This window comes from Canis aureus, chromosome 9, assembly GCF_053574225.1.
Source record: "Canis aureus isolate CA01 chromosome 9, VMU_Caureus_v.1.0, whole genome shotgun sequence".
Classification (NCBI taxonomy): Eukaryota; Metazoa; Chordata; class Mammalia; order Carnivora; family Canidae; genus Canis; species Canis aureus.
Genome location: NC_135619.1, coordinates 11,978,023 through 11,999,133, shown reverse-complemented (window position 1 = coordinate 11,999,133; position 21,111 = coordinate 11,978,023). Strand labels below are relative to the sequence as shown.

The window sequence follows — 21,111 nt, the reverse complement described above, 5'->3', positions numbered from 1 at the left end:
ATCTACACAGAGACCAAGCAGAAGAGGCATGATAACTCAAGGAGTATATGTAAAGTAAGATAAAAACCAACAACATTCCTCCTGTATGAGAAAGAAGAAAACTAAAAAGACAAAAAATCTTTCTGATGATCTTAATGTGAAACAGTTTGAGAAGAGTTACTGAATACTGCTAGATGACTATGGACCTTTATTCCCTACCTTCATACTCAGAGGACTTGAAACTCCATTCACCACCACAAACACACTCACTTCTATATAGAGAAAACCAGATGGAACAGATTGACAGTTTGGGATGAAATTTAAGAAAAGAAGGTAAAGGATCCTGGGGTAGGGGGCATTGAAGAAGTGTGATAAATAAGAAGGAAGCTTTTCTCAGAGGTCTTTCTCCTGATTCTCCTTGGAGGAGCTGGAGATCCTGCTGAAGGGAAAAAGGAAAGAACTTTGTTTACCATTCTCTGTATTTTAAGTGTACTTGATTGTCTGATAGGAACAAATTTTCCACAGTTTCAAATGTTAAGGGGATAACAAAAGAGTTACAGTAGGAATAAAATAGCGCCATAGCTGGAAAAGAAAGTGGAATTGAGGAAAATATTTTTCTAGCCCGAAGGAAGGAGACAGGAGGAAGCGACATGCTAAATGAGCAAGAGAGAGGAAAGAATTAATGGATCAGAGTACCAGAGTAAGTATAAATTTGTGTGTATGTGGTGTGTGCATATGTGGGGTGTGTGTGTGTGTGTGTGTGTGTGTATGGTGTGTGTGTGATGCAACGAGGATGAAAGAGGGATTAGATCATGGTAATACAGTAATATTTTTATTTCACATTCAGTTCTTTGAGCAATAACTCGGTTTATAAACCATTAATGTTTGATACCCCTCTATACTTGTCCCATGCACTGATCCAAGAATGTTGCCACCTTCTAACTATAACATTATGTGGATCCCATTTGTCTGATATTTCCAATTTTTTTAAAAGCCTTTCTCTATGGCTGTGTGGACATTTAAATAGAAAACTTTCTTATAATTAAAAGGGCAAAGAAAAGAAATGTGTTTTTTATCTTACACATAGAAAACATGTTAATATTCTCCATAGGCATAGAACTGATCATATCTGCTTTTGACTGTTCTTTTTTTATCTCAGTATACAGGCAACATGGAATAAATCTTAGAGGTTAGACTATGTAGGGAATACATATGGGAGCTTTGAGCAAAATAATCTGCAAGATATTTCTGTACTGTTTTCATAATTTAATGTTACTGAAGTCAGTCCTCAAGGAGGGGAAGAGTCACATATTTCTTCTTCATTTTGAAACAATCACAACATTATTTAATCTAGTAGAGAATTTTAACTTTCACAAAATCTTTAAGTAAGGAGTGGGATTTCTTCATGATCTATGAAATGAAGTTTGAATAGAAGTAATAGGAGGCCTCCTCAGTACATTGTCACTCAAGCATTCGGAAGTTTTATCCTGCCTGGAACATTCCTTACACATGATTCTTATTTCTTAGCTTCAAACTACACCTAGGAAGAATCTTTTGTTCTCAGTACTGCCAAAGCTCCCATCTTCCAGCAGTGACCTCAGTTTAGCACCTGCTCATAAGATGTGTTTGCACATTGTTGGTACGTTTTGGTGACATGTATGTTCCCATCAAGGAGACTGTCATAGAATTCAGGAGATGTTAACATTTTTCCATCTGTGTGTGAAAGTGACGTTTCCTGTTAATTTTGTTCTTTTGCTGAACTCTCCAAGCAAAAGCCTTCTGTGGGAGGCAGGATGATGTCATTATAGTCATAGCATAAATTTTTCAACCTTTAGAATGAGACATATTGTGGCATATATTTCACTACTTTTAAAAGCAGTGAAATAAAAACTTGGAGGATGATGATATCAATTTTATATTTTCAAGTGTGGGGGTTTCCAGAGTCTTGAGAATGACTCCAGGGCTAAAATTTCCTCTGGCACATGGATTTCTTCTGTTGCCTTGGGAGAAGCAAACCCATCCATGGATGTCTGTGTTTATAAGGCCACAGACTTGGCTAGTTAATTTCAGAAGTATTGAGACTTTGTGCAGACAAAATAGTCTAGCAGTAGTGATTTAAATATAAAAAGAAATCAAACTTCTGATTTTGGTTCTGACATGTAAAAGCTGGGAAGTTGTCACTCCCATTTTTACAACCAAAAAAAATGTTGAGCAAACAAAATCAATGACTTTTCTTGGGCCTATCAGAGGACTGTGGTTGCAGAACAAACTGGCATGCTGAAATTCAGAAAGACAGACAAATGTGGAGTCACAGTCTCCATCTCCTTTCCTTAAGAAGAAACTATTAGAGTCATATTGTTGGAGATACATAAATGATAATTTTGATGAGTTGCTAGAGACTGAGTGTGGACTAGCTTGAGAGTGAGAAGTTTCTGGGGGCTATCGTCTTAAAAGGCCCCCTCACACTTATTTGGGTTCTCCCTTGAAAAGCCAAGAAAGATCCCCTCCTGGCTTTCAACAGAAGGGAGGTAGATCAGCCATTGTGAAATACTCAAAAATGTTGTCATAAGAAAGGGATACATACTTGTCACAGGAAAGATTTCACCAGAATGTTAGCCATGTAAGGGAAGGGTATTCTCTCTACTCCAGCCTCCTGTGGCTTTCCAATAACACCTAAGGGTGGGGGGAGGGGGAGAACGATAACTTGCGAAAGTTACATCCCAGCTGCACAGGCCCACTAAAAAACAGAAATTCGATCATAATATTGTACAATGCTTCCTCTTCCTGACTCCCTTCTATCATATCAAAAGGGATCCAGTATAATAACAGTATTATAGCTTAAGTTGCTGAAAGACAGATTATCTGAGGAAGAGTTTTTAAAGAAGCTAAAGACAATGAAGGAGGCAAAAACAAAGACATTAAAGGCATTTGAAGTCTCTGTCACAGTTACAGCAAACATTAAAAATAGCCTTACTCCTAGCCATATTAACATAAACCCTAACTTAACTAAAGGCCTGTTTACCTCAGTTTCTATTACCTAGTACATCTTGTCTGGCTTTCAACAAGAAATTACAAAGCATGCTAAAAGTCAAGGGAAAAACACAATGTGAAGATAAAGCAAGCATCAGACCAGACTCAGATATGACACAGGTGTTGGAATTATGACACAAGGAATTGAAAATAACCATGATTAATATGTTCAAGGTGCTAATGGAAAAAGTAGACAGAATACAGGAATGAATGGGTAAAGTAAGGAGAAGGATGGAAATTTTAGGAAAGACTCAGAAGAAAATGTTAAAAATCCAAAATCCCTATAATGAAAATGAAGGATGCCTTAGGAGGGCTCATCAATAAACTTGGTACAGCTGAAAAAACAATAATTGAATTTGAAGACAGATCACTATACACTTTCAAAAAAGAAGTGCAAAGGGAAAAAAAAGAATTAAAAAAATAAACAGAGCATCCAGTAAGGGGGGGTACAATTACAAAAAGTATAATGTACATGCAATTGGGATACCAAAAGGAGAAGGAAAGGGTGCAGAAGAAATATGTGAAGTAAAAACAGCATTTTCCAATGTTAATAACAGACATTAAAATATGGATCTAGGAAGCCCAGAAAATACAAGCAGGATAAATAGCAAAAAAATCTAGGCATATCACATTCAAACTGTAGAAAACCTACAGTTTTCTGACTAAGAGAAAGTGTTAAAAAAAATGACCAGAATTTGAAGAACCCCTTATTTATAGAAGAAAATAAATTGCAGCACATATACCTTCTAAAACTATGATAGCAAGAAGGTACTAAAGTAAAATATTTAACGTGGAAAGAAAAAAAAACGCAGTCAATAATCTTATATCCAACAAAATTATTTTTCAGAAGATTAAGAGAAATATAGACTTTCTCAGTCAAACAGTAATTGATGGAATTCAGCACTAATAGGCCCCTTAAAGGAATTTTTTTTAATTGTTTGGGGAAAGAGAAAATAATTATTGTCCAGAAATTCAGATCTATGTAAAGAAAGGAAGGACATTGAAGAAGGAATAGATGAAGGCATTTTGGTAAAATTTAAATATCTTATTTTTAATTAATCTAAAGATAACTGTTTTTAGTCATAATAGTAACAATGTACTGTATGATTATAGTCCATGGATAACTCCAATATCCTAAGGGACAGAAATAAGTCAGGAATACTGTTACAAAGGTACTTACTGCGCTACATGTGAAGTGGTGGTGTAATTTTGAGATGGACATGGATTAATTAAAAGTGTATATGGCAAACTCTAAAGGAACTACTAAAAGATTTTTAAGATTTTTTTGATATGCTGAGAGAGGAAAAGCAACGGATTCATGTAAAGTGTTAAATTAAAACCAAAGAGTGCAAAAAAAGCGGGAGGAAAAGGAACAAAGAACAAATGTAATGAAAATAAAACAGAAATACGGTAGCTATTAATCCAACTATATCAAAATACATTTTATTTGTATTTATTTATTTTTTATTAAAGATTTTATTTATTTATTCATGAGAGACACAGAGAGAGGGATTCTCTATTCTGTTCCACTGATCTATGTGTCTGTTTTTGTGCCAGTACCACACTGTCTTGATGACCACAGCTTTGTAGTACAACCTGAAATCTGGCATTGTGATGCCCCCAGATATGGTTTTCTTTTTTAAAATTCCCCTGGCTCAGAGAGAGGGAAAGAGCCAGAGACAGGCAGAGGGAGAAGCAAGCTCCATGTAGTGAGCCTGATGTGGGACTTGATACCCCAACTCCAGGATCACGCCCTGGGCCAAAGGCTGACCCTAAACCACTGAGTCACCCAGGGATCCCCTTAAAATACATTTTAAATATGAATGGCCTAAATATACAAATTAAAAGACAGAGATTATTTCATTTAAATAGAAGACAAAACCATATGATATCTAAAAGATCCACTTTGTGTATAAAGACTCAGCCTAAAAGTAAAGAGATAGAGCAATGTGTATTATGTTACTACGAATCAAAAGAAAGCAAGGTTAACTATACTAATTTCAGATATAGCTGACTTTAGAAAATTATTAGGGATTAAGTTAGGCATTACATAAAGATAAAGGGCCAATTCTCTAAGCAGACATAACAACTAACACACACATATGCACACACACACACACACACACTTCCCACAGCAAAAAACATCAAAACATGATAGAAAAACCTCATGGAATCTCAAGGAGAAATAAACAAATCCACTTCTATAGTTCGAGATGTCAACACCCTTCTGTCTATAACCGATAGATCAAGCAGGCAGAACATCAGTAAGGATATAGTTTGAACTGAATAGCATTATGAATCAACCTTAGCTAATTAACATTTATAGAATACTCTATCTATCCAAAACCAACAGAATACATATTCTTCTCAAGGTTATCTGGAACATTCATAATGATAGGACATATGCTCGGACATAAAACATACCTTAACGAGTTTTTAAAAAGTCATTCATGACATGTTGTCAGATCACAGTGGAATTAAACTAGAAATCAATAACACATAGTTAGAAAAAGTCTCAAATACTTGGAGGTCACACTTTGAAATAATAAATGGGTCAAAGAAGATTTCTCAAGAGATATTTTAAAATAATTTGAACTAAATTAAAATGAAAATACAACCAATCATAATTTATGGGATTCAGTGAAAACAGTACTGAGAGGGAAGTTTATAGCATTAAATACATTAATTTTGAAAAAATCTATAATTAATCATCTAAGTTTCCACCTTGGAAAACGAGAGAAAGAAGACCAATTTAAGCCTAAATCAAGTCAGAGAAAAGAAATAAAAAAAAATCAGAGCAGAAATCAATGAAATTGAGGACAGGTAATCAATAGAAAAAAATCAAACTGAATGCTGATTTTTTGAAATGATCAATAAAATTGACAATTTTATAGACAAGTTAACCAAATAGAAATAGGAAATAAATTCATGGTATCAGGAAGAAAGAAGGATCATCACTACTGGTCCCAAGGATGTTAACAGAAAAATCAAAGAATATTATTAACAACTCTATGCCTCTATATTGATACAAAAAATGGTTGTTAATAGAAAAATAAAAGACTATTATTAACAACTCTATGCCTCTATATTGATACCAAAAAATGGACCAATTCCTTAAAAGATACAAACTACCAAAACTTAAAAGGAAACTAATTTGAGGATCTTGTATCTATTAAATAAAATAATATTTACTAGACTTTCAAAAACCAAAGCACTGGCCCAGATGGTCACATTGATGAATTCTACCAAACATTTCAAGAAGAAACTATACCAATTCTCCATAATCTCTTTCAGAATATAAATGCAGAACACTTCCCAATGCATTTTTTGACACCAGCATTACCCTTATACCAAAGCCAACAAGTAAGGAAAGAAAAAAAAATTACAAGGAAGGAAAATTATAAATCAATATCTCTCATAAATATAGTTCAAAAATCCCTCACAAAGTATTAGCAAATTGAATTCAACACCATTAATAGCACTTACAGACCAGGAGAAATATTTGCAAAACACATACCTGAAAAGAACTTGCATCCAAAATATACAAATAACTCTTAAAAACTCAACAAATAAGAAAACTAACAACTGAATTAAAAAATGAAAACAAAAATCTCACCAAAAAGGTATATAGATTGAAAATAAGTATACAAAAAGATGATCAATATCATTTGTCATTAGAAAATCCCATATTAGAACAACAGTGAGATACTACTACATACCTCTTAGAATGAGTAAAATTTAAAGAAAAGAACTGATAATACCAAAGGTGATGAGGATTCAGAGCAACATTAGTGGTAAGATGGCAAAATGCTAGTCCCTTTGGAAGACAGTTGGAAAGTTTCTTATAATGCTAAACTTAGTCTTACCATATGATCATATCACAGGCAGTTATGCTTCTAGATATTTATCCAACTCTTTTGCAAACTTATCCCACATAAAAGCCTATGAATGCTTATAACAACTTTATTTGTCATCACCAAAACTTAGAAGCAACCAAGATGTCCTTCAACAGGTGAATAGTTTTATGTCCACACAATGAAATATTACTCCATGATAAAAATAAGCTATTGAGCCATAAGAAGACATAGATGAACTTTAAATGCTTATATTAAGTGAAAGAAGCCAGTTTGAATAGATTATATACTATATAATTCTAACTATGTGACATCTGGAAAAGGCCACCTACAGATGGTAGGAAGATCAGTAATGGCAGGGAGGGAGAGATAGGAATTGAACAGGTGAAGCACAGAGGATTTATTAGGTGATGAAACTATTCAGCATAATCTGCGATAATGGACATATAACATTATGCATATCAAAACCCAGGAACAATGCTGTACAAAGAGTACAACAATGAATGCAAATTAAAGAAAAATTTAGGAGGCCCTGAGATCTCAGGATGGAATGAAGTAGGTGATAAAAAATATAACCTTGGGGCACCTGGGTGGTTCAGTCAGTTAATCATCTGCCTTTGGCTCAGGTCATGATCCCCAGAGTCCTGGGATTGAGCGCCACATCAGGCTCCCTGCTCAGTAGAGAACGTGCTTCTCCCTCTGCCCCTCCTCCTGCTCATACTCTCTCTCTCTCTCACTGTCTCTCAAATAAATAAATAAAATCATATATATATCTGATATATATATGATATATATAATATTTATATATGTATACTTTTGTGGGAGAAAAATGATCTCCATTTATTTTGTTTCATATATATCCATAGTTGAATTTTAATACAAAAAGAAAAAAATTAGAATCTGACAAATGTTTACAAACAAGATACCTTCAAATAGATTTTTACTCAGTTTAGCCTGGTGCAGAGTAAATGACAAATTGTACTGTTATATTCAAGGCAACAGAGTCTGTAGTCCGGGACCACTTAGCCCAACCTTTATGCAAGCTTAATTTTTATCTACCATGAACAATAAAATGCAGTGAAAGATCTGTGATCTGCAGGCTAGGCTACAGGCCCAGGAAGAACACCATCAGGAAGCCCAGAAGGCCAAGGAGGCAGACATAGAGAAGCTGAACCAGGCCTTGTGCTTGCACTACAAGAATGAAAAGGAGCTCCAGGAAGTGATACAACAGCAGAATGAGAAGATACTAGAGCAGATAGACAAGAGTGGGGAGCTCATAAGCCTTAGAGAAGAGGTGACCCAGCTTACTCGCTCACTTTGGCATGCAGAGACAGAGACGAAGGTGCTACAAGAGACCCTAGCAGGTCAGCTGAACCCCGACTGTCAGCCTATGGCCACTAACTGGATCCAGGAGAAAGTGTGGCTTTCCCAAGAGGTGGAAAAGCTGAGGGTGATGTTCCTGGAGATGAAAAATGAGAAGGCAAAGCTCATGGTCAAGTTCCAGAGCCATAGAAACATACTAGAGGAGAACCTTTGGCGCTCTGACAAGGAGTTAAAGAAACTAGATGACATCGTTCATATTTATGAGACTCTGCTGTCCATTCCAGAGGTTGATGAGACTATGGGCAACACTTCTGATACTGCCATACATGTATATTAGAGTTGAATAATTAAGTTAATAGACAGTGTATGGTGGGAGTCAGCTTTCTTAGAGTTGGAGTAAGAATTTACAAATAAGCAAAGGAGAGAGAATAGGATGCTTAATGCGCTAATGGATAAAAGAGTTGGAGACATTAATATGAACTTATATTTACCTTAACATAGATATAGATAGTTATATATAATCACCTTATAGATATCTATATATACATGGATTATTGTGCACACAGATATTCCTTTGCTCTGTCAGCTGAGAGGGCCTAAAAGAAATGACACTCCGTTTGCAGAGTTCACCTAGTGTCCAGATCTTGGTTTCTAACACCATTCTCCAGTAAGAGAAACTAGAGCTCTGTAGAGAAATGGTTGATTTTAGGCCTGAGATAGGAAATATACAAGATGAACCTGAACCATCTTATAGTACCAGAAAGTAGATAAGTGTTACACACCCCTACTCACACATACTCACCCCCTACACATACACACTAGATGTTAAAGGAGTATGTTAACGGACACAGAATCCAACCGAAAGAGCTCTCAATAACTTGGAATGGAATCATGAACAGAGAAATAAAAAAAAGTAGCATTAGACTTCATCCAAAGTGTAAAATAAATCCTCATAAATCCATATTGATGTAAATAAGTGATTGAATACATAAACAAGTGAGAATAAAGATCCCTTATAGAAGAATTCCAAACAATTTGTGTAGATACTTTGCCCTCAAAGAAGTGAAACATAATTTCCCAGCCTTTATTTTTTAAAAGATTTTATTTATTTATTCATTACAGACACAGAGAAAAAGAGAGAGAGGCAGAGACACAGGGAGAGGGAGAAGCAGGCTCCACGCAGGAAGCTTGATGTGGGACTTGACCCCAGGTCTCCAGGATCATGCCCCAGGCTGAAGGCAGGTGCTAAACCACTGAGCCGCCCAGGGATCCCAATTCCCCAGTCTTTAAATAAGTGCTGTGCATAATGACTCATGACTCCCTTCCCAAAAATACAGTATGGAAAGAATTAAGTACAATTACTTAACAGTGGGGAAGTCTGAGAAACACTACCTCAACCAGGTAATCAAGAGCCACATCAACAGTGATAAGTCATGTTGATAGTATGTAGATTGGTATGATGTGAGGATAATGGTACTTCAACTCTATGATCTTCCTTCCTCAAAAAACATCTAACCCCTGTCTACTCATGAGAAATACATAAGACAAATCCTAATAGAGGAGCATTTCACAAAATACTTAATTAATACTCCTCAAAACTGTCAAAATCATTAAAAACAAGAGAACTCTGATAACTGCCAAAGCATAGCCTATGGAGGCCTGACAACTGAAATGCATTACAATATATTGGATGGGATTCAGGAAACATAAATGAAAATAGGACATTGAGTAAATACCAAGGAAGTCTAAATAAAATATGGACTTCAGTTAAAAATAGTATATCAATATTGGTTCATTACTTGTAACAAGTGTACTATGTTAACATAAGATGCTAATAGTAGGGAAAACAATACAGAGTTGTATAGGGAAATCACTACTGTCTTCATGATTTTTTAATAAGTCTGAAATGTACTAAATATAAAGTTTATTAACAAAATATGCTACTTAATTTACATGAAATAGAAAAAAAGCCTCCAAATATTTAATGCTAATGAAAATTTTACATAAGGGACGCCTGGATGGCTCAGTGGTTGAGCATCAGCCCTCAGTTCATGGTGTGATCTAGGGTATAGAGATCGAGTCCTATATCCGGCTCCCTGTGAGGAGCCTGTTTATCCCTCTGTCTATGTTTCTGCCTCTCATGAATAAATAAATAAAATATTAAAAAAAAAACAAAAAAAATTTACATCAAGAAACAAGGAAGAAAATAAAACTAAATCATTCACCCGGATGAGTAAACAGTTTTAGAACTAGTAGTCAAAATGGAGATGACAAAAACTTCCACATTTGTTCTTAATGTAGTAAGATAAACGAGAGAATAGACCATTCTTTCTAATCTTTCTATCTTTAATTTTACTGGGCAATTTATATTTTTACCTTTAGCATCCTAAAATTCTTTGTTTTACATAATATTTCCCCTTATTATAAAATTAATGCATATTCATTGTAGAAAATTTGGAAAGCATCAAAAAGTGTAGAGAAGAAAATAATACCTACAATTGCCTTACCCAGTTATAACAAGTTTTTAAAATTTTAGTATTTTATTTTATTAAATTTCAGATATTATTTAAAATAAGTATTTCTGTAGTAATATGCTACAGAAGTAATATGCTAATAAGTATTTATGTAGTAATATTACTGAGTAATTTGCAGAGTTTTTTGTTTTGTTTTTTAAGTGATTCATTTCTGCTTTTCAATATGTTGGCATGGAACTTAAGAAAAACAGGTTTTTGTTTTTTGTTTTTTTTGTTTTTGTTTTTGAAGTTGAATTCTTTTTTCTCAATTTTATTTTATTTTACTTCAATTTAGTTAAAATTCAGTGTATTATTACTTTTAAGGGTAGAATTTAGTGATTCATCAGTTGCATATAACACCACATTATATCATGTGCCCTCTTTAATGTCCATCATCCAGTTATGCTATGCCACCACCCACCTCCCCTCTAGCAACCCTGAGTTTGTTTCCTTTTTTTTACCTTTATTTAAAATACATTTATTTTTTATTGGTGTTCAATTTGCCAGCATATAGAATAACACCCAGTTCTCATCCCGTCAAGTGCCCACCTCAGTGCCCGTCACCCAGTCACCCGCACCCCCGCCCAACTCCCCACCCACCACCCCTTGTTCATTTCCCAGAGTTAGGAAAAACAAGTTTTAGTGTTTTTTAAAAGTTCTTCTTCAAGGACTGTTCTAGTTCTCTCTTCACTGTCACTAAAGTAATGCTGAACAAAAATCCTTCATGATGTGAATAATGAAAAATGTGTGTAGTTCTCTAAACTTAGGAGGTATATTACATTTGCCTTTGTGACTTTATTGGGTATTAGGTTGGGATTGTAGGGATCCCTGGGTGGCGCAGCGGTTTAGCACCTGTCTTTGGGCCAGGGCGCGATCCTGGGGACCCGGGATGGAATCCCACGTCGGGCTCCCGGTACATGGAGCCTGCTTCTCCCTCTGCCTGTGTCTCTGCCTCTCTCTCTCTCTCTCTCTCTCTGTGACTATCATAAATAAATAAAAATTAAAAAAAAATAGGTTGGGATTGTGAATCATATTTAAAACATTACTGAAAAAAAAAATAAATAAAACATTACTGAATCCACCTACATAATTTTGCCCATAATGTATTCTAGAGTTTGAATATATGGTATTACTGGGTAAATATTTTGAGGATATGTAAATAACTTTACATATAATTATATTAGTGAGACGACATCACATAAATTATGCTTATAGAATGACATTTTGCCTGCATGCACTTGCTAGTCAAATAAAATAAGTCAACCAAGTTTTAAAACTATCCAAACTGATTGACATCTTAGACACAGAATCAATTTGAAAATCCTTTTCACTTTGAGAGAATTATTCATTTAACAAATATTTGCAAACTTATTGTATGCCAGGCTCTGACACAACAATGAACCGAGGAGAAAAAGTTCCGAGCTTCATAGAACTTTAGTGGTGGAAATTATCAGAATAGGAATTTTAAAAATGCATCTCATTAAATGCTAAAGTTTTTTTTTTTAAGATTTTATTTATTTAGTCATAGACACAGAGAGAGAGAGAGGCAGAGACACAGGCAGAGGCAGAAGCAGGCTCCACACAGGGAGCCTGACGTGGGACTCGATTCCGGGTCTCCAGGATCACACCCCAGGCTGCAGGCGGCGCCAAACCGCTGCGCCACCGGGGCTGCCCAATGCTAAAGGTTTTAATGGAAAAAGTAGACAATATGTAAGAACAGATGGATAAAGTGAGCGGAGAGATGAAATATTTAAGAAAGAATTAAAAAGAAATCTTAGGTATCAAAAACAGAGTAACAGAAATACATTATGCCTTGGTGGGTTTCTACAGTAGACTGGACACAACTGAGATCTGAGTATCTCTGAGCTTCAGGATATGACAGTAGAAACTTTCAAAACTGAAAAGCAAAGAGAAAAAGACTGATAAAAAGCAATATCCAAGAACTGTGGGACAACAATAAAAGATGTAACAGATACATAATGCCAATACCATCTAAAGCATTTCTGACTGAGAATTTACCCAAATTAATGTCAGATGCTATACCACAGATGCAGGAAGCACAGAGAATAAGAAGCAAGATAAATTTTAAAATCCTATATGTAGGTATATCATATTCAACTTCAGAAAAAATCAAAGATAAAGAAAACATCCTGAAAGAAGCCAGAGGGGGGAAAAAAAACCCACATTGCCCATAGGAGAACATAGATAAGAATTATATCATTCTTCTCAGAAACCACTCAGGCAAGAAGATAGAGAAGTGAAATATTTAGTGTTAAGAGAAAATAAGCTACTGCCCTAGGCTTCTGTGACCTGTGAAATTATCCTTCAAAAGTGAGGGGAAAATAAAGACTTCCTTAGATAAACAATAATTGAGAGAATAAGTAGAATAATACTTTGGGGAGGTTACATAATTGTCTACGTAGGAAATCCAAAAGAATTGACAAAAAAAAAAAAAAAAACTCCCGAAACTAATGACAGATTATAACATGTTTGTAAGATTCAAGGTTAAATGTCACTTGCTTTCCAGAAACAGACCCCTACATACAGAGAACAAACTGATGGTTGCCAGAGGGGAGGGAGAGAGAGGCAAAATGGATGATGGGAAGTAGGAGATATAAGCTTCCACTTATGGAATGAGTAAGTCATGCAGATAAAAGCTATGGCATAAAGAATATAGTCAATGGTATTATAATGATGTTGTTTGGTGACAGATGGTAGCTACACTTGTGGTGAGCATAGTATAACATATAGGCTTGTCACATCACCATGTTACATACCTGCAACTAATGTAACATTGCATATCATACTTCAATAAAAAGAAAATTGTTTTTCCATATACCAGCAATGAGCAAGTAGAATTTGAAATTAAAAACAGTATTATTTACATTAATACCACAAAAAATGAAATACTTAGGTATAGATCTGACAAAACATGTACAAGATCTATGTGAGGAAAGCCATAAGACTCTGATGAACAGAATCAACTGAATAAATGAAGAGATATTCTATGTTTATGTATTAGGAAGACCCACTAGTGTCAAAATGTAAGTTCTTCCCAATTGATCTGTAGATCCATTACAACTCCAATCAAAATCCCCCTAGGTTGTGGATATGAACAAACTGATTCTAAAGTTTATATGGAGATTCAAATGACCCGTAATATCCAACTGAATATTGAAGATGTAGAAAATCAGAGAAGTGATATTGCCTGACTTATGACTTACTTTAAAGCTATAGTATAAGGTGGGGTATTGGTGAAAGAATAAACAAGTGGATCATAGAAATAGAACAGAGACTCAAAATCAGACCCACATAAATATAGTTAACTGATCTTTGACAAAAGGAGCAAAGACAATACCATGGGGAAAAGGCACTCTTCGAGCAAATGGTGCTGAAACAACTGGATATCCACATGCAAAAAAATAAATCTAGACATAGAGCTTATACTCTTCATAAAAATTAACTTTAAATGCTTCACAAACCTAAATGTAAAATGCAAAATTATAAAACTCCTAGAATATATAATAGAGAAAACCTAGGTAACTGTGGATATGGCAGTGACTTTTTGATCTAACACAAAAGTCATGATCCATGAAAAAAAAACAATTGATTTTCTGGACTTTATTAAAATTAAAAAACTCTACTGTGGAAAAGACAATGTCAAGAGAATGAGAAGATAAGCCAAAGACTAGGAGAAATTGTTTATAGGAGAAACGTCTGATAATGGATTTTATCCAAAATATACAAAAAAACTCTTAAAACTCAGCAATAAGAAAATAACTTGATTAAAACATGGGCAAAAGACTTGAACAAACTTTGACTAGAGAAGATATACAGAAAGCAAGTAAGTATATGAAGAGAGATTCAACATTCTATGTCTTTAGGTAACTGAAAATCAAAACAATGAGCTACCACTACACATCTATTAGTATGGCCAAGATCCTAGACATTGGACATACTGAAGCCTAGCAAGTATGGAGAGTAACTGGAATTCTCATTTATTGCTGGAGTGAATACAAAGTGTTAAAACCACTTTGTTAGACAGTTTGGCAATTTCTTACTAAAGATGTTCATACTATATTATCCAGCAACTCTACTTCTTAGTGTTTACTTATACTAATGAAAACATATCCACATAAAACCTGCATGTGGATGTTTATAGCAGCTTTATTCATATTACTGAAACTTAGAAGTACTACAATGCCCCTCAGTAGGAGAATTGGTAAACTGTGATACATCTAGAGAATGGAATATCATTCGATGCTAAAAATAAATGAATTGTCAAGACACTGAAAGACACAGAGGAAATCTAAATACATATTCCTAAGTTAAAAAAAAAAAGCCAGTCAGAGAAGGCTACATGCTGTATGACTCTAACTATATGTCATTGAAAAAGCAAAACTCTGTAGACAGTACAAAGATCAGCGATTGCCAGGAATTGGAGAGGAAGAAGAGGTAAATAAGGAAAGCACAAAGGATATTTGGGGCAATGAGATTATTTGATATGATACTATCATGGTAGATGCATGTCATTATATATTTGTACAACACCATGAGTCATCCTTAACATAAACTATAGACTGTGGGTGTTAATGTGTCAATGTAAGTTCATCAAACATAGATAACAAATGCACTATTATGGTGTGGGATGTGAATAGTGAGGGAGATTATACACTTGTGAGAATAGGGAAGTATACAGGTACTCCCTACCTTTTTTTTTTTTTTTTTTTTTTTTGCTGAGAACAAAAAACTGCTCTAAAAATTTATATTTAAAAAAAATGAAATGGTGTGACTGAATTTTCTAATGAAATATTCTGGTGGAAAAAAGTCAAAAATATCTAATTTTTCAGAATTCAATGTATTTCCATGAAACACAAAACTATAAAATATAGAGATAAAACATATAATTTATTTTCATGTGGATTTACAATTGGGTTTACAATTTATATAATGAAAGACAATAAGAAATTGTACTTTTTTATAAATTTATTTTTTATTGGTGTTCAATTTACCAACATACAGAATAACACCCAGTGCTCATCCCGTCAAGTGCCCCCCTCAGTGCCCGTCACCCATTCACCCCCAACCCCCACCCTCCTCCCCTTCCACCACCCCTAGTTCTTTTCCCAGAGTTAGGAGTCTCTCATGTTCTGTCTCCCTTTCTGATATTTCCCACTCATTTCTTCTCCCTTCCCTTATGTTCCCTTTCACTATTATTTACATAGTGAAATGAATGAGAACATATAATGTTTGTCCTTCTCCGATTGACTTACTTCACTCAGCATAATACCCTCCAGTTCCATCCACGTTGAAGCAAATGGTGGGTATTTGTCGTTTCTAATGGCTGAGGAATATTCTATTGTATACATAGACCACATTTTCTTGATCCATTCATCTTTGGATGGACACCGAGGCTCCTTCCACAGTTTGGCTATTGTGGACATTGCTGCTATAAACATCGGGGTGCAGGTGTCCCAGTGTTTCATTGCTCTGTATCTTTGGGGTAAATCCCCAGGAGTGCAATTGCTGGGTCATAGGGCAGGTCTATTTTTAACTCTTTGAGGAACCTCCACACAGTTTCCCAGAGTGGCTGCACCAGTTCACATTCGCACCAACAGTGCAAGAGGGTTCCCTTTTCTCCGCATCCTCTCCAACATTTGTGGTTTCCTGCCTTGTTAATGTTCCCCATTCTCACTGGTGTGAGGTGGTATCTCATTGTGGTTTTGATTTGTATTTCCCTGATGGCAAGTGATGCAGAGCATTTTCTCATGTGCGTGTTGGCCATGTCTATGTCTTCCTCTGTGAGATTTCTGTTCATGTCTTTTGCCCATTTCATGATTGGATTGTTTGTTTTTTTCTGTTGAGTTTAATAAGTTCTTTATAGATCTTGGGTACTAGCCCTTTATCTGATATGTCATTTGCAAATATCTTCTCCCATTCTGTAGGTTGTCTTTTAGTTTTGTTGACTGTATCCTTTGCTGTGCAAAAGCTTCTTATCTTGATGAAGTCCCAATAGTTCATTTTTGCTTTTGTTTCTCTTGCCTTCATGGATGTATCTTGCAAGAAGTTACTGTGGCCAAGTTCAAAAAGGTGTTGCCTGTGTTCTCCTCTAGGATTTTGATGGAATCTTGTCTCACATTTAGATCTTTCATCTATTTTTTTTGTTTTTTATTTTTATTTATGATAGTCAAACAGAGAGAGAGAGAGAGAGGCAGAGACATAGGCAGAGGGAGAAGCAGGCTCCATGCACCAGGAGCCCGACATGGGATTAGATCCTGGGTCTCCAGGATCGCGCCCTGGGCCAAAGGCAGGCACCAAACCGCTGTGCCACCCAGGGATCCCTTTTCATCCATTTTGAGTTTATCTTTGTGTATGGTGCAAAAGAGTGGTCTAGTTTCATTCTTCTGCATGTGGATGTCCAATTTTCCCAGCACCATTTATTGAAGAGACTGTCTTTTTTCCAGTGGATAGTCTTTCCTCCTTTGTCGAATATTAGTTGACCATAAAGTTCAGGGTCCACTTCTGGATTCTCTCTTTTGTTCCATTGATCTATGTGTCTGTTTTTGTGCCAGTACCACACTGTCTTGATGACCACAGCTTTGTAGTACAACCTGAAATCTGGCATTGTGATGCCCCCAGATATGGTTTTCTTTTTTAATATTTCCCTGGCTATTCGAGGTCTTTTCTGATTCCACACAAATCTTAAAATAATTTGTTCCAACTCTCTGAAGAAAGTCCATGGTATTTTGATAGGGATTGCATTAAATGTGTAAATTGCCCTGGGTAACATTGACATTTTCACAATATTAATTCTTCCAATCCATGAGCATGGAATATTTTGTGTCTTCCTCAATTTCTTTCAGAAGTGTTCTGTAGTTTTTAGGGTATAGATCCTTTACCTCTTTGGTTAGGTTTATTCCTAGGTATCATGCTTTTGGGTGCAATTGTAGATGGGATTGACTCCTTAATTTCTCTTTCTTCAGTCTCACTGTTAGTGTATAGAAATGCCACTGACTTCTGGGCATTGATTTTGTATCCTGCCACACTGCCAAATTGCTGTATGAGTTCTAGCAATCTTGGGGTGGCGACTTTTGAGTTTTCTATGTAGAGTATCATGTCATCGGCGAAGAGGGGGAGTTTGACTTCTTCTTTGCCAATTTGAATGTCTTTAATGTCTTTTTGTTGTCTGATTGCTGAGGCTAGGACTTCCAGTACTATGTTGAATAGCAGTGGTGAGAGTGGACATCCCTGTCTTGTTCCTGATCTTAGGGGAAAGGTTCCCAGTGCTTCCCCACTGAGAATTATATTTGCTGTGTGCTTTTCATAGATGGCTTTTAAGATGTCGAGGAATGTTCCCTCTATCCCTACACTCTGAAGACTATTGATCAGGAATGGATGCTATATTTTGTCAAATGCTTTCTCTGTATCTATTGAGAGGATCATATGGTTCTTGTTTTTTTCTCTTGCTGATATGAATCACATTGATTGTTTTACGAGTGTTGAACCAGCCTTGCATCCCAGGGGTAAATCCTACTTGGTCATGGACCCATCTTTTTGCTGTCTACAAGAGACTCATTTTAGACATAAGGACACCTACAGCCTGAAAATAAAAGGTTGGAGAACCACGTATCATTCAAATGGTCCTCAAAAGAAAGCAGGGGTAGCCATCCTTATATCAGATAAACTAAAGTTTATCACGAAGACTGTAGTGAGAGATGAAGAGGGCCACTATATCATACTTAAAGGATCTATCCAAGAAGAGGACTTAACAATAATCAATATATATGCCCCAAATGTGGGACCTGCCAAATATATCAATTAATAACCCAAGTTAAGACAGATTAGATAATAATACACTTATACTTGGTGACTTCAATGTAGCGCTTTCTACATTCGATAGGTCTTCTAAGCACAACATCTCCAAAGAAACAAGAGCTTTAAATGATACACTGGACCAGATGGATTTCACAGTTATCTACAGAACTTTACATCCAAATGCAAATGAATACACATTCTTCTCAAGTGCACATGGAACTTTCTCCAGAATAGACCACATACTGGGTCACAAATCAGGTCTGAACCGATACCAAAAGATTGGGATCATCCCCTGCATATTCTCAGACCATAATACCTTGAAATTAGAACTAAATCACAAGGAGAAGTTTGGAAGGATTTCAAACACGTGGAGGTTAAGGACCATCCTGCTAAAACATGAAAGGGTCAACCAGGAAATTAAGGAAGAATTAAGAAGATTCATGGAAACTAATAAGAATGAAGATACAACAATTCAAAATCTTTGGGATGCAGCAAAAGCAGTCCTGAGGGGGAAATACATCGCAATACAAGCATCCATTAAAAAACCGGAAAGAACTCAAATACAAAAGCTAACCTTACACCTAAAGGAGCTAGAGAAAAAACAGCAAATAGATCCTACACCCAGCAGAAGAGAGTTAATAAAGATTTGAGCAGAACTCAATGGAATAGAGACCAGAAGAACTGTGGAACAGATCAACAAAACCAGGAATTGGTTCTTTGAAAGAATTAATAAGATAGATAAACCATTAGCCAGCCTTATTAAAAAGAAGAGAGAGAAGACTCAAATTAATAAAATCATGAATGAGAAAGGAGAGATCACTACCAACACCAAGGAAATACAAATGATTTTAAAAACATATTATGAGGGATCCCTGGGTGGCGCAGCGGTTTGGCGCCTGCCTTTGGCCCAGGGCGCGATCCTGGAGACCCAGGATCGAATCCCACATCAGGCTCCCGGTGCATGGAGCCTGCTTCTCCCTCTGCCTATGTCTCTGCCTCTCTCTCTCTCTCTCTCTCTCTCTCTCTGTGACTATCATAAATAAATAAAAATTAAAAAAAAACATATTATGAACAGCCACACACCAATAAATTAGTCAATCTAGAAGAAATGGATGCATTCCTGGAAAGCCACAAACTACCAAAACTGGAACTGGAAGAAATAGAAAATCTGAACAGGCCGATATCCAGGGAGGAAATTGAAGCAGTCATCCAAAACCTCCCAAGACACAAAAGTCCAGGGCCAGATGAATTCCCAGGGGAATTCTATCAACCGTTTAAAGAAGAAACCACACCTATTCTACTAAAGCTGTGTGGAAAGATAGAAAGAGATGGAGTACTTCCAAACTCGTTCTATGAGGCCAGCATCACCTTAATTCCAAAACCAGACAAAGACCCCACCAAAAAGGAGAATTATAGACCAATATTTCTGATGAGCATGGATGCAAAAATTCTCAACAAGATACTAGCCAATAGGATACAACAATACATTAAGAAATTGTTCTTTTTTTAAAGAGGGTCTTCAGGGTAGTATTAGCAGTTGAGATAAAACTGAAACACAAGACAAGCCTCGTCAATGTTGGTGGGAAATTGGATGAATTTAAAAAACATCGGAGGGACACGTGGGACAAAGTGTGTGATTTAAGGTTCAGATTGAAAATAATTGGCTACAGATTATGCTATAGTCTGACTCCGTGGAATCAAAGTATATGATGAGGCGCTATTATTTTTCAGGTTTATAACCTTTCTGAGCTAAGGAACTGTATGTGAAAGCCGAGCATCCTGAAAGCTATGAAGAAATGTTTCTTCCATTTAAAAGAAAACAAAGTAGAAGGTAAATAATTATTGACAGTTTCTACTGGGAGCTTTAAGCGGTTTCTTTTTCTCTACCAGTTTTTTTTTTTTTCCTTCCTATATAGTCACTCACAGTTCTGTTATTTTCTTCTTACGCAGGGCTAATGGGCGGATGACATAAAGTGTAAAGTGCTAAGGTGATGGAATTATCAGAGTAGATACTGTCATTAGCTATGTGTATTCATACTCATAGATTAGTACACAAACCACTTTCTTCAGATCTCACCATCTAGAGCTATGTAGACCATGCTTAAATTCAGGCAGCCTTGGTGGCACTGCGGTTTAGCGCCGCCTGCAGCCCAGGGCGTGGTCCTGGAGACCCTGGATCAAGTCCCAGGTAGGGCTCTCTGCATGGAGCCTGCTTCTCCCTCTGCCTGTGTCTCTGCCTCTCTCTTTCTGCATCTCTATGGATGAATAAATAAAAAAGAAAATGCTTAAATTCATTCACTTAGTCATCCATTCAATGATTATTTATTGAGCACTTATTATGTGCAAGGTGCTACTACTCTGGGATATAGTCCTAAGCATAAGAAGAATCACTTTGCCCTTATGGAACTTACTGTTGACTGGAAGAGATGGACATTAACCAAATAATCACATACAATGTCAAGGGCTAGGGTGAGGCAGTGCATAAGAGTGTACATAGAAACTCAGCTTTGGGAAGTCAGAGAAAAAGTGTCCCTAAAGAAGCATAAATTAAGCTGAAGTCAAAGAATAAATAGCAGTTATCTGGTGGAAGAGGGCAA

General features: G+C 36.0%; 1 long non-coding RNA gene across 9 annotated transcripts in view; it reads left to right on the top strand.

Annotated features, from left to right (window-relative positions):
- The window catches only part of LOC144320397 (uncharacterized), a 315,384-nt gene that overhangs the window by 120,686 nt on the left and 173,587 nt on the right, over window positions 1-21,111 (top strand). For 6 of the 9 annotated variants that reach the window (XR_013385937.1, XR_013385936.1, XR_013385939.1 and 3 more), the window contains one exon: window positions 20,246-20,345. The exons of 2 other annotated variants lie outside the window; for them this stretch is intronic. This is a non-coding gene — a long non-coding RNA (uncharacterized LOC144320397). Of the gene's footprint in view, window positions 1-600; window positions 673-20,245; window positions 20,346-21,111 lie in introns of those variants that run through there. One more of the 9 variants, XR_013385942.1, reaches the window with a different exon arrangement.